Genomic DNA, 13,188 nt, shown 5'->3' with positions numbered 1-13,188 from the left:
GTTCTTGAATATTGGTGTGAGCTGTGCAACTTTCCAGTCTTTGGGTACGGGTCTTTCGTCGAGCGAACGGTTGTATATGATTGTCAAGCATGGAGCTAATTCATCAGCATACTCCGAAAGGAACCTCATTGGTATACAGTCTGGACCAGAAGACTTGCTTTCATTAAGTGATTGAAGTTCCTTCTCTAATCCGAGGATGTTTATTTCCACGTCACTCATGTTGGGAACTGTTATCGATTTGAATTCTGGAATATTTACTTCCTCTTCTTTTGTGAAGGCATTTCGTAAGGTTGTGTTTAGTAACTCTGCTTTGGCAGCACTGTCTTCGATAGTATCTCCATTGTTATCGCGCAGAGAAGGCGTTGATTGTTTCTTGCCGCTAACATACTTCACATACGACCAGAATCTCTTTGGATTTTCTGCCAGGTTTCGAGACAAAGTTTCGTTGTGGAAACTGTTATAAGCGTCTCGCATTGAAGTCCGCGCTAAATTTCGAGCTTCTGTAAAGGATCACCAATCTTCGGGATTTTGCGTCTGTTTAAATTTGGCATGTTTGTTTAGTTGTTTCTGCAACAGTGTTCTAACCCGTTTTGTGTACTAAGGAGGATCAGCTCCGTCGTTTGCTTCGAAAATAGGCGTCTGTTGGTGAGGACTGTGTACAGACGTTCTCCGAGCACAGTGCGACGCTAACACCTGGAGGACGCAGTTGTGTTTGCGCTATCGCCAATTACGCCCTCGTTGTGCGGCCTGGTTTCCGCCAAGGCTGCTCAGCTACGGACGTTTATGGCACCGGAACTATCAGGTGTGACTTCGCCAGGGCTTTACTGTGCTGGTGCTGCGGTTCGCAACGGGACTCGCCGTCGGCAGGTGCGGACTTCCAATCCCCGCGCGGCCAACCAGACAGAGACTTCAGGTGGTTTCCCTAAATCGATTCACGCGAATACTGGGATGGTTCTCGTGAAAAAGACATTAACTATGTAACACAGTCTTCCCCAGCCCTATCTTGTGCGTCGTGTATAACTGAAAGCTACTTACTGTTTATTGCTTATATGAAAACCGTCATTGCTGGGCCACGGTGGCCGAGCGGTTATAGGCGCTTCAGTCCGGAACCTCGCAACTACTACGGTCGCAGGTTCGAATCCTGCCTCGGGCATGGGTGTGTGTGACGTCCTTAGGTTAGTTAGGTTTAATTAGTTCTAAGTTCTAGGGGACTGATGACGTCAGATGTTAAGTCCCATAGTGGTTCAAAATGGTTCAAATGGCTCTGAGCACTATGGGACTCAACTGCTGCGGTCAGTAGTCCCCTAGAACTTAGAACTAGTTAAACCTAACTAACCTAAGGACATCACAAACATCCATGCCCGAGGCAGGATTCGAACCTGCGACTGTAGCGGTCTTGCGATTCCAGACTGCAGCGCCTTTAACCGCACGGCCACTTCGGCCGGCACAGTGTCAGGTTTTTATATGTGTTACATGTTAAATGCAGATGCATTCCAGTGATTCTCACCGAATGCATTCCAGTCGTGAAACCATGCGCTGTCTATTTTTATCGTCAGGTAAAAAATTTGATCAAAGAGTTTCAAAACTGCTCATCCTTCGTAGAGAGAGAAAAAGAAATCACATCCGGAGAAGACTGCATCAGAATACTCCCCATTGTAATTCACCAGCTACCCTCGGCAATTTTTGGCGAAATGATGCGATACATGTGGTTTACTACCAAACTGCTCGATGAGAGAGAACCTTTTATGAATGTAAGACAAATCTGTTTTTCTACAGAAACTTTAAAAAGACGATGTAATTGTAAAAATGTGGTGTTTTAATGTGTGCAAGATGCCTATAAAATTACTGCTTCCCCTTATTTTATTATGAGTATCATCCCAGCATAAGTAAACCATCAACCGTAAAACAATAAAAGGATGTATTTTTTAAGTATGAAGTTCTTGTAGACGTCTTATAATCCCTTCCTCGAAAATTATTTGCATTTCCAAATTTTTCTTTACCTTTTCTTTTCATGCTTTTTTATGAAAATATTATAAAATGCTATAAATGGAGCTTTATTTGCAGTGTAACACAAAAACTGAAAATTAAAAAAATCTGCATTTTGACTCGACCCACCAGCCATCGGATTACCACTATGTTTCCTTTCCACTGCGCCAACCGCAGCAAGGCAACTATGGCAACGTGAAGTGACTGAAGTCTCGGCCGATCCTCGCCGAAAATGCTGTTTTTTGCAAACACTTGGCCATTTGGAGCTCCCCCTTCTGTTAGTTTCATTTCTGGAAAAGCCCTGCGTATACCATAAATTTGGACTAAATCGGTGATTGCTAGAATTCGTGACCCCTTTGTAAGTAACGTCCAATTTTGATGATCTTATGCCCATTGTAATTGTACTGGGCATCCCGGCACTTCCCAGGGACTTTTTTTTTTTTATGTCTCACTGTAACAAGTCGGCACCGAGAATTAAAATAGTGCACGTGTATTAAATCGCACCGTAACTATTGGTATTCTTGCGATTGGATGCTTACTAATATGTTCGAAAACGTCGCGCATAAAACGGGTCTTTTACGGTGCTCATACCTCAGGTTCTGTCGGTGACAAAAAGGTAAAATCAAGTCCTTTGGATAGCCATTGGGCTAGGGACCATTCTTATACCCAACAGAAGTATCATCTTAGTGTCTCTACCCTACAGTACAAGGTCAAAATATGAATACTATGCATTTCCCTCCTGCTTAGGCAATTGGAGCAAATCGGTTGGTTCTTTTTGCATCTGATGTGTTCTACGATGGGTTTGATGGGGCTTATGGAGGCATCATTAGTTCATGGGCGGTCCCTCGGAAAACCCCAAAAAATGGTTTCTTTGCTATATTTTCTAGCGGAACCAAAATCCAGCCGAGAATTCCTAGACAGCTATGCACAGCAAGTGGTTGTAATTTTTACGACGTATTCCTAATATCCCCAGTTCGAACCCCATTCAAAATTTTCTTCATGTCTTTATCCGTTTCCCAGACACAGAAGTCCAAAGTTACCCTACCTGTACACGTCAAATCCGGTCTGAGACGAAAAATTGGTTTATAAAGTGACATAGCTCTAAAGTGTCTGCGTTATCATCTGGGAACCCCATATTGTAGTACTGAAGCACATGGAAATTTTTTTGTACAAAAAATCCTGTCTGAAGTGTAAAATTAGCTTTACTTTATTCGAGTTTCACGTAACTACAATCTAAATTCTACTGACCAATACATTCCTTTTCATAGGGTTACATATAGAAGGAAACAGCGGAAAAATGCTCTAATTAGAGCACAAAAATGGGATCATATTCCTGTCTATTTCAAAGGCTGACTGAAAACTGGGGTACAGCTGCCTCATTCTAACTTCCTCAGCACCTCTAAAAATTTTCACAAAAATATTGGCATGTGAACATATTCGTGCTCTTTTATGCTGAGAGAGAAGAAGACAAAAGCAGTGGCTAAGAGAAGGAAAAATAATAAACACTGGAAGATAGTAGAGAGTGGTTGTGTTATAGAAAGAGTGAAGGGGGCTGTGGCAGTGTGAAAGAAAGAGAGGAGATAATTAGAGACAGAGTATATGACAATGACAACGAGGAAAAGAGAGATAGTGACAGTGAAAAGAGACAGCAGCAGTAGGAAGGATGGAATGAGTGAGATTTTAGCATTAAGAGAGAGTAGGATGGAGGCTGTGACAGTGAGAGGGAACTGTAATAGTAGAACAGAACGAATGAGGCTGTGGCTTTGACACAGGAGTCAATGACAGAGAGAGGCACAAAGAGATAATGACAGTGAGTCCAGCTGAATGAGCGAGTGAGAATAGGCGAGTGGGAATGGATGGGTATGAGGGACTTATTGTGATGGACTAGTTGGTGTGAGTGAGTTAGAGTTAGGAGAGATAATGGGAGTTTGAGGTGAGTTGCATGGTAAAAGAGGCACGAATACTTTCACATGTCAAAACTTTTAGGAACATTTTTAATGGTGCTGAGGAAGGCAGCAGCTGGTGACCTACGAGTTAAGAGTCTTTTAAATAAGCAGGTACATATTTGCATATTTTGTGCTGTGAGAGGAGCATTTTTCCGCTGATAATTTATCACCTGAAGCTGTGATCGTCAAATATCGGTAACCTTTATGCTGACTATCTTTTGGTTACGGTTGCCACCAACCTCAGAGATCTACTATATAACCAAGATAAGTTGAGCTTCGTTCGTATTGTAGGGACGTTCGTGCTCAGATGTGTTGCTTATCTGAAGTAATGAATATGAACTTTAATTAACCCAGTTGCAAAATAACTCAATGTCTCGAGTCACATTGTGAATTGCTCGTAACTCTTCAGAGAAGTCAGAATTGTATGTGACCCCGATGGGCCCGGAATATCTGCATCGATATTTATTGCTAAATGCTGAATTAATTAATACTTGACACACATTCATCGAGCAGCAACAGTGCAACTGTTGGAAAGTTGCTGCGGGCAGAAGTTGAAAACATGAGATCACTGTCACGAAGGCTGTCGACTTGTGCCAATATGTATCCAGCAGAATCATAGTCTGGACTGCGTAAGAGAATCTCGGATAGCTCGCAGCGCTGTTGCCAGCTTTCAACTGCTGCAGGCGAAAACAGTAGCCGTTGGCAGAGTTGTGACAACACTGAGGCGTTGCCGTAGAGACATTCACAAAATCGCGTTACATTAGTGGTTGAGGAAGGTTAGTTAGTTGGTTTGGAGAGGGACCAAACAGCGAGACCATTGGTCCCTTCTGATTAAGAAAGGAAGTCTGTTGTGCCCGTCCCAGCATTTGTCTGAAGCGATTTAGGGAAGGCACAGAAAACCTAAATCAAGATGCCCAGACACGGGTTTGAACCGTCGTCCTCCCAGATGTGAGTCCAGTGTGCTGAGCACTGTGCCAGCTCGTTCGGTGTTGAAAAAGGCCCGTGAAGCTGCCGTGCCCAGGCCACTGCAGCTGTCAGGGATCAACTCAATGGTGACTCAACTATAGGGAGCAATGGTGCACTGCTACGAGGACTGGCCATAGCACTGTGGACGTCCAGTACCTTGCCACCTACTCATAGTTTCACTGTCTCCCAATCATTTTCAGTACATGATCGCGACAGTGGCAAGCTAACAGCTGAACAGTTTCGCCATTTCCTTGATTCTCGTTCCCTGGCGCCGGTCATAACAATCCGTCCTTTGCTTAAGTCGCTTATGTCAACGGATTTCCCCATTTGTGGCTCGTATTATCGCTAGTTTGATTCCTCATTGTTTCTTTTCTTTATTGTTATTTAAATTTCGCATGATTTGGGGCAGGCTGACAATGGCTAAAAACTGCTCTTCAACCAAAGGTTACATAAATTGTGTTTAAAAAAGTGCTTAAAATATGTAAAAAGATAGCAACAGAGTGAACGATATTTACCATATTTACATAAAAACAAATGACGAAAAACGAAGATTTTATAAAATACATATTGGTCGAAAATACTGATGGTTTTTAAAACTTGTTTGACAGTTTTATGTTACAGTTAAAATATAGTCACTGATGAATGTTAATGATGCCATGGTGTAATGGTGATGCTACGTGATACATGAAAATTCAGTGATGAATACGACTGCGGAGACTTGTATAACTGTAGGTAGCGACTGGAAGTCGGCAAGGCGGATGAAGGGGGAAGAAGAAAATGGTGTGAGGTGGAGCATTGTGATTAGGTTTGGAAAGAGGGATATATCTCAGGACGGATTTCATTGTCTCGTCTTGTTTTATGTTGTTCAAATGTGTGTGAATTCCTAAGGGACCAAACTGCTTAGGTCATCCCTAGACTTATACACTACTTAAACTAACTTAAACTAAATTATGCTAAGAACAACACACACACTCATGCCCAAGGGAGGACTCGAACCTCCGGCAGGAGTGGCCGCGCAGACTGTGACATGACGTCTCAAACCACGCGGCCATTCTACGTGGCTTTGAAATTGTATCTAGCGGATGGATGTGTACGGGTATAGAGATAACCTCATGAATCCATGGACCCTCCATTTTGGCAGGGGACTGTTCAAGCTGATGGAGGCTCTGTAATGGTGTAGGTCGCGTGCAGTTGGAGTGATATGGGACCCCTGATACATCTAAATATGGCTCTGATGGGTGACACATACGTAAGTATCCTGTCTGATCACCTCCATCCATTCATATCCATTGTACATTCCGACGGACTTGGGCAATTCCAACAGGACAGTGTGACACCCCTCGCGTCCAGAACTGCTACAGAGTGGCTCCAGGAATACTCTTCCGAGTTTAAATACTTCCGCTGGCCACCAAACTCCTCAGACATGAACGTTATTGAGCATATCTGGGATGCCTTGCAACGTGGTGTTCAGAAGAATCTCCACCCCCTCGTACTCTTACGGATTTATGGGCAGCCCTGCAGGATTCATGGTGTCAGTTCCATCCAGCACTACTTCTGACATTAGTTGAGTCCATGCCACACTGTGTTGGAGCACTTCTGCATGCTCGAGGAGGCCCTACACGATATTAGGCAGGCGTACCAGTTTCTTTGGCTCTCCAGTGTAAATTGCTTATGACTCGCCTGATCCACGCTAAAAATGCTAATTTTCGAAAACGCTTGTCTATTTGGTGCTCTCACTTCTGCACTTTCATTCCTGACCTAGTCCTGCTTATACTATAAATATGAATGGGGCGATGGTAACGAGTAGGCGAGGTCCTCTTGTTAGAACAGTAAAGACATGTCGTTTTCTGGTGAAATGCGTTTCTTGTTACTCCCAGATGGCTGCATCACACCACGGGTGCAGACCAGTGGTGGCAGTGCTATGTTATGGGAGACATTCAGCTAGGCGTCCATTGGACCAGTGGTAGTAATCGAAGGCATCACTACAGCTGAGGACAACGTGAACATTGCTGTGGACCTACTGTGTCCCTTCATGCTTGATGTCATCTTCGACAGCAGTGACTACATTCAAACAGAATAATGGCTTGTGTCTCATGACCAGAATCGAACTTCAGTTGCTTCAGGAGCATGATGCTCAGCTCAGGATGATGTCTTGGCCACCAAATCCGCACGATCTGACCTTGACAGAACGTTTCTGGCACGCTATCGGACGTCAGCTCTGTGTCTATAAAGCACTGGCGCATATTTAACCAGAACTGACCCATGCACAGATATCTGGTGCCACATACCTCACGAAAACTATCCAGGACTTGTCGAATCAACGCCATGCGGAATTGCTGCTGTATTGCGTTCCAAAAGGTGGACCAACGCGCCAACAGCCAGTTGCTGACAATGATTTAGCTCGTCACTATGTGTCATGAACCACACCAGAATGCCAAATGCTACACTGGACACTTCTCTGGGAGCTTCTTTTACTTCTGACAGTGCCTCTCCGCTAGGAATGGTATACTGAGTTCTTTCTGCTAGGAAGCCTTCAATTCAGCTGAATATCTGTTCAGGTATTCCATATGTACTCGTTGTATACACTGGGCGACGGAGCGTACTGTTTTTCTTAGGCATTCTGAGAATTAAGAAACACGACATCAGTATGAATACTGCTATTGATTGCTTTTTCGATCTCATGAATGAGCACGTCAAGCTGGGTGTCACACAAGTGAGTGCTTGTAGAAACATTATCAGTTCTGATAATAAAATCGTTCAGTCTCCAGAAAAGTCATCACAATGGAGACCAAAATACACACGATGACAAAAAAGAAAAACGACGGACCATGAAGAAATTATCGGTAAAGGACGGAAATCACTAGACGGTATGTACATGTATCGACTAATAAATGAATACAACTTCAGAAAAATTACACTACTGGCCATAAAAATTGCTACACCAAGAAGAAATGCATATGATAAACTGGTATTCATTGGACAAATATATTATACTAGATCTGACATGTGATTACATTTTCACGCAGTTTGGGTGCATAGATCCTGAGAAATCAGTACCCACAACAACCACCTCCGGCCGTAATAACGGCCTTGATGCACCTGGGCATTGAGTCAAACAGAGCTGAATGGCGTGTACAGGTACAGCTGTCCATGCAGCTTCAACACGATACCACAGTTCATCAAGAGTAGTGACTGGCGTATTGTGACAATAGTTGCTCGGCACCATTGCCCAGACGTTTCCAGTTGGTGAGAGATCTGGAGGCCAGGGCAGCAGTCGAACATATTCTGTATCCAGAAAGGCCCGTACAATACCTGCAACATGCGGTCGTGCATTATCCTGCTGAAATGTAGGATTTCGCAGGGATCGAATGAAAGGTAGAGCTACAGGTCGTAACACATGTGAAATGTAACGTCCACTGTGCAAAGTGACGTCAATGCGAACAAGAGGTGACCGAGACGTGTAACCAATGGCACCCCATACCATCACGCCGGGTGATACACCAGTATGGCAATGATGAATACACGCTTCCAATGTGCATTCACCACAGTGTCGCCAAACACGGATGCAACCATCATGATGCTGTAAACAGAATCTGGATTCATCCAAAAAAATGACGTTTTGCCATCCGTGCACCCAGGTTTGTCGTTGAGTATGCCATCGCATACGCTCCTGTCTGTGATGCAGCGTCAAGGGTAACCGCAGCCTTGGTCTCTGAGCTGATAGTTCATGCTGCTGCAAACGTCGTTGAACTGTTGGTGCAGATGGTTGTTGTCTTGCAAACGTCCCTGTCTGTTGACTCAAGGATCAAGATGTGGCTGCACGATCTGTTACAGCCATGCAGATAAGATGCCTGTCATCTCGACTGCTAGTGATACTAGGCCATTGGGATCCAGCACGGCATTCCGTATTACCCTCCTGAACCCACTGATTCCATATTCTACTAACAGTCATTGGATCTCGACCAACGCGAGCAGCAATGTCGCGATACGATGAACCGCAATGGCGATAGGCTACAATCCAACCTTTATCAAAGTCGAAAACGTGATGGTACGCATTTCTCCTCCTTACACGAGGCATCATAACAACGTTTCACCAGGCAACGCCAGTCAACTGCTGTTTGTGTATGGAAACTTTCCTCATGTCAGCACGTTGTAGGTGTCGCCACCGGCGCCAACCTTGGGTGAATGCTCTGAAAAGCTAATCATTTGCATATCACAGCATCTTCTTCCTGTCGGTTAAATTTCGCGTCTGTAGCACGTCATCTTCATGGTGTAGCAATTTTAATGGCCAGTAGTGTAGTTGATTTATGGAAGAGAAACAGATTCACAAATAGAGCAAGTCTGTAACGCACTGGTGCACCTCTGGACGTGATTCAAGCAGTTATTTGGCTTGGCATTGATGGTTAGGATTGTTCAATGTCCTCCTGAGGGACATTGTGCCAAATACTGTCCAACTGCGTGTTAGATCGTCAAAACCCCAAGCTTGCTGGAGGGTCCTACCCATAAACCCCCAAACGTTCTCAGTGTGGAAGAGATCCATTGACTTAGATGGCTAAGTTAGGATTTGGCAAGCATGGAGACAAATAGTAGAAACTCTCACTATGTAAATGTAAGCCCAGGATGACTTGCCATGAAAGACAACAAAACAGGGTGTAGAATATTGTCAACATACTGCTGTGTTGTAAGGGTGCCATGGATAACTACCAAAGGGATTCTGTTACAATGTGTAATGGCACCCCAGGCCATCACTCCTGGTTGTCGGTCCATGTGGCAGGTGACAATCTGGTTGGTGTCCCAATGCTGTCCAGGTCATCTCCAGACATATCTTCAGCCTGGGATCTCACTGACTGGAGTAGAATTGTCTCTGGTGATAAGTAGTCCTGGCCAGTGGTGAGTTACAAGCCTGACTGTTGCCTGCTATACAGCCTGGCGACCAGCAGGGATGGTCTGCAGTGCTATTTCTTTTCATAGCAAAACACTTGGTTGTCATCTGTGCCACCTTTATAGGACAGCAGTATGTCGATGATATTCTACGTCTCATTTTGTTGCTCTCATGGCAAGCATTCCTAGGCTTACATTTCAGCAAGATAATGTCTGCCTGAACACAGAGAAAGTTTCTACTCCTTGTCGTCATGCTTGACAATCCATAAATTGGTCAGCAGTGATGCCAGAGCTCTTCTCAGTTTCGAATGCCTGCAGCATTATGGGCAGGGCCCTCCAACCAACTCGTGGTTTTTAATAGCTAATGTGCAATTGGACAGTTGGACAGAATCTGGAATGAAATCCCTCATGAGGATATCCAACAACTCTATCAACCAACACCAAGCTTTATAACTGCATGCATAATGGCCAGAGATGGACCAATGCTTTATTGACATGCTCAATTTGCAAAGCTATCTCTCTTGAATAAATCATCCAATTTTTCTGAAATTGTAATCACTTGTTTGTCCATACATGCAAATCACATCTACCAATTTCCATTGCATTTGGTCAATTCCTTCATAGGGCATCATCATGTTTTTGTTTAAGTTTACTGCATAATTCTACCATACAGCAAAATAGTCAACAATTCTACTCCACAGATCTACAACATATTGAAGTGAGATAGGTCTACAGTTAGGCAATTTTCTTTGTTGGAACTGTGCCATTTTCCAGTCATGCAGCATAAATAATTGTTCCAAAGACCTACTATGAGGTCCATTCAGTAATTAAAGAGACAAATTGATGTAGAAAAATAACTGTGTATTATTTTTTCAAACTGAGACTTTTATTACTCTTCAACATAATTCCCACTTGTCCCAATGATGAACTAGATCTTTTCTTTTCTCTTTGTAACACATGATGCAAGGAGGTCTTTGTCTTGTTGTTTGCAAATTCTTTGACTGTCTCATTGTTGCTGAACTTTTGTCCACTTACTGCCTCCTTGAATGGAAAAAAAACACCTGAAAATCCAAGGGAGCCAATTCTGGACTATAGGGAGAATCAGCTAGAATCTCTGAGTCTGTTTTTCAAGGGTTTCTAGGTCATCTGGGCAGTGTGAAGGCTAGCGTTGTTGCGAAACAGTATCAGTTTTATTTGAGATCCATGATGCTTTTCTCTGCTTGCTGGGTTTACTTTGTTCAGTGGCATGTTTGAGCAGTAAGCACTGTTTGCTATAAGTTGATCTTCCAAACAATCAATAAAGACGTCACTTTGGGCATCCCAAAAGATGGTCAACATTACTTACCTATTATTTATCCATCAGCAGGGAGGGAGGGGTGGCACCACTCACTGCCCCACACCCCAATTCAAAGTCTGGGTGGAGTGTGAGATATGGTTTCATTTTGTGGTCTTATCAAGATCTGACCTGAATATCTGTGCAGTATTTTTCAGACATTATGTGACGTTCGTCTGCTTTATTTCTTCATTGATTGCCATCAGTGTCGATGTACTGTGTTGTAACTAGTAACAGCTAGAATAAATTGGACACTCAGTTGGATACATAACACTAAGCACAAATTTAGGTCTGGTGTAATATTCTTAAAAACTGAGGGCCAACCTTTCTCTTTTATGGAAAAAACATATTACATTCACATATGTTAATAGTAATTAGTCAAAATTGAAAAAAAATTAATTTTAAGAAGGCAGATGGCAAAACAAGAGGGGAAGTAAAAATATTCCAGCTTTCTTCATCACAATTACTTCTTAAATATATCATCTGCAAAAGTTTGAAGTTATTTGTAATATTGTCTAATGTATTCTTAATATAAAGCATCAACAGAAAGGGTTCCAAAACACTTCACTTGGGCGCAATTGATGTTATTTTTAATCTGTCAATGACACCACCCGATGGCCTCTATTTTGTATGGAGCACATTGTGCTCACGTGGGAGCGATCTAGATGCTTGTAAAACAATAAACTGGTAGCCAAGATCGCAGGAAGTCTTTATGTTCCATGATTACCGGTTTTTGCGAACTAAAGCCAGCATCATCGTATCTTAGGACACATACAGGTTGCCTTGATGTTGTAACCTGTGTGTGTCCTCAGATCCGATGATGGCGGCTTTCGTTTCACCGAAAATGGTAATCATAGAATAAAAAGAATTCCTGCGATCTTGGCTACCAGTTTATTGTTTTATGCTGGCGTCTATGCATCGCTTTCAGGATGTCATGTGAGAAAAGTGTAGCTTGGGTTTTGCATGCCCATTGTTATCAGTCAGTCAAGTGTTTGACAGTACCTGGGTTCAGGTAGTTCAATCATGTGAAAGTAAGTTCAGCTTATATAACAACCTGTAAGTGATCTTTACTATGAATACATGATTGAGTAGCTCCAAATAAATACTGGTAGTAATAAAAAGTTATAAAACATGTTGCACAAATTATAAGAAGTTTTTTAATTTCATAATTGTGGATAAAAGTGGCTTATTATTTGTAAATCATTTATTGATAATCTAGATTTTAACTACAAACAAAAATTTTATTCAGTAGATTTCTGTGTTACAGTTTTGTGGGACTGGATTGTTGGAAGGCCACCTTGCCTAGCAAAATGCCCAATCCATGTGTGTGAAATTGATCCTGCTGTCGTGCATGGTTACTGCTGTGGCTGTGCCAGGTTGTTTGGTAAGTAACTCGTCTGTTCACTAATCATGTTTGTGTGTGTGTGTGTGTGTGTGTGTGTGTGTGTGTGTGTGTGTGTGTGTGTGTGTGTGCGCGCGCACGCATGTGGATGTGACAATGTGTGTGCCTGTCTGCATGCATGTTTTGTGCATACTAACTCCATTCTTTATACTCCACCATAGATTTTGTGATATTGTACTGAAAATCAAAATGAAATTGATACACTGTATTCCATGCACAGGTTATATTTTATTTTATTTTTATTTACATAAATTTCATCTACATCTATATTCTGTAAATCACTGTGATGTGAGTGGCAAAAAGGGTATGTCCAACTGTACCACATATTGTTCCATTCACGTATGGAGCAGAGGAAGAATGTTTGTTTAAATGCCTTTGTGCATGCTGTAATTGATCTAATCTTGTACTCCTGATCCCTGTGAGAGTGATACTAGGCGATTGTAGTATATTTCTAGACTCATGATTTAAAGCTGGTTCTTGAAACTTTGTAAGAAGGCTTTCTCAAGATAGTCTATATCTGTCATCAAGAGTCACCCAGTTCAGTTTCTCAGTGACACTCTCACAGATCAAACACACCTATGACCATTTGTGCTGCCCTTTTGTGTATAAATTCAATATCTCCTGTTAGTCCTATCTGATACGATCCCACACACTTGAGCAATGTTCAAATGTTC

General features: G+C 42.7%; 1 long non-coding RNA gene across 1 annotated transcript in view; it reads left to right on the top strand.

Moving 5' to 3' along the window:
• The window catches only part of LOC126416603 (uncharacterized), a 56,867-nt gene that overhangs the window by 23,917 nt on the left and 19,762 nt on the right, over positions 1-13,188 (top strand). The window contains exon 2 of the long non-coding RNA XR_007575482.1: positions 12,380-12,496. This is a non-coding gene — a long non-coding RNA (uncharacterized LOC126416603). The remainder of the gene's footprint in view (positions 1-12,379; positions 12,497-13,188) is intronic.

Source organism: Schistocerca serialis, chromosome 8 (genome assembly GCF_023864345.2).
Source record: "Schistocerca serialis cubense isolate TAMUIC-IGC-003099 chromosome 8, iqSchSeri2.2, whole genome shotgun sequence".
NCBI classification, from domain to species: Eukaryota; Metazoa; Arthropoda; class Insecta; order Orthoptera; family Acrididae; genus Schistocerca; species Schistocerca serialis.
The sequence above is the reverse complement of the archived record's forward strand: the minus strand, read 5'-3'. Positions and strand labels throughout refer to the sequence as shown.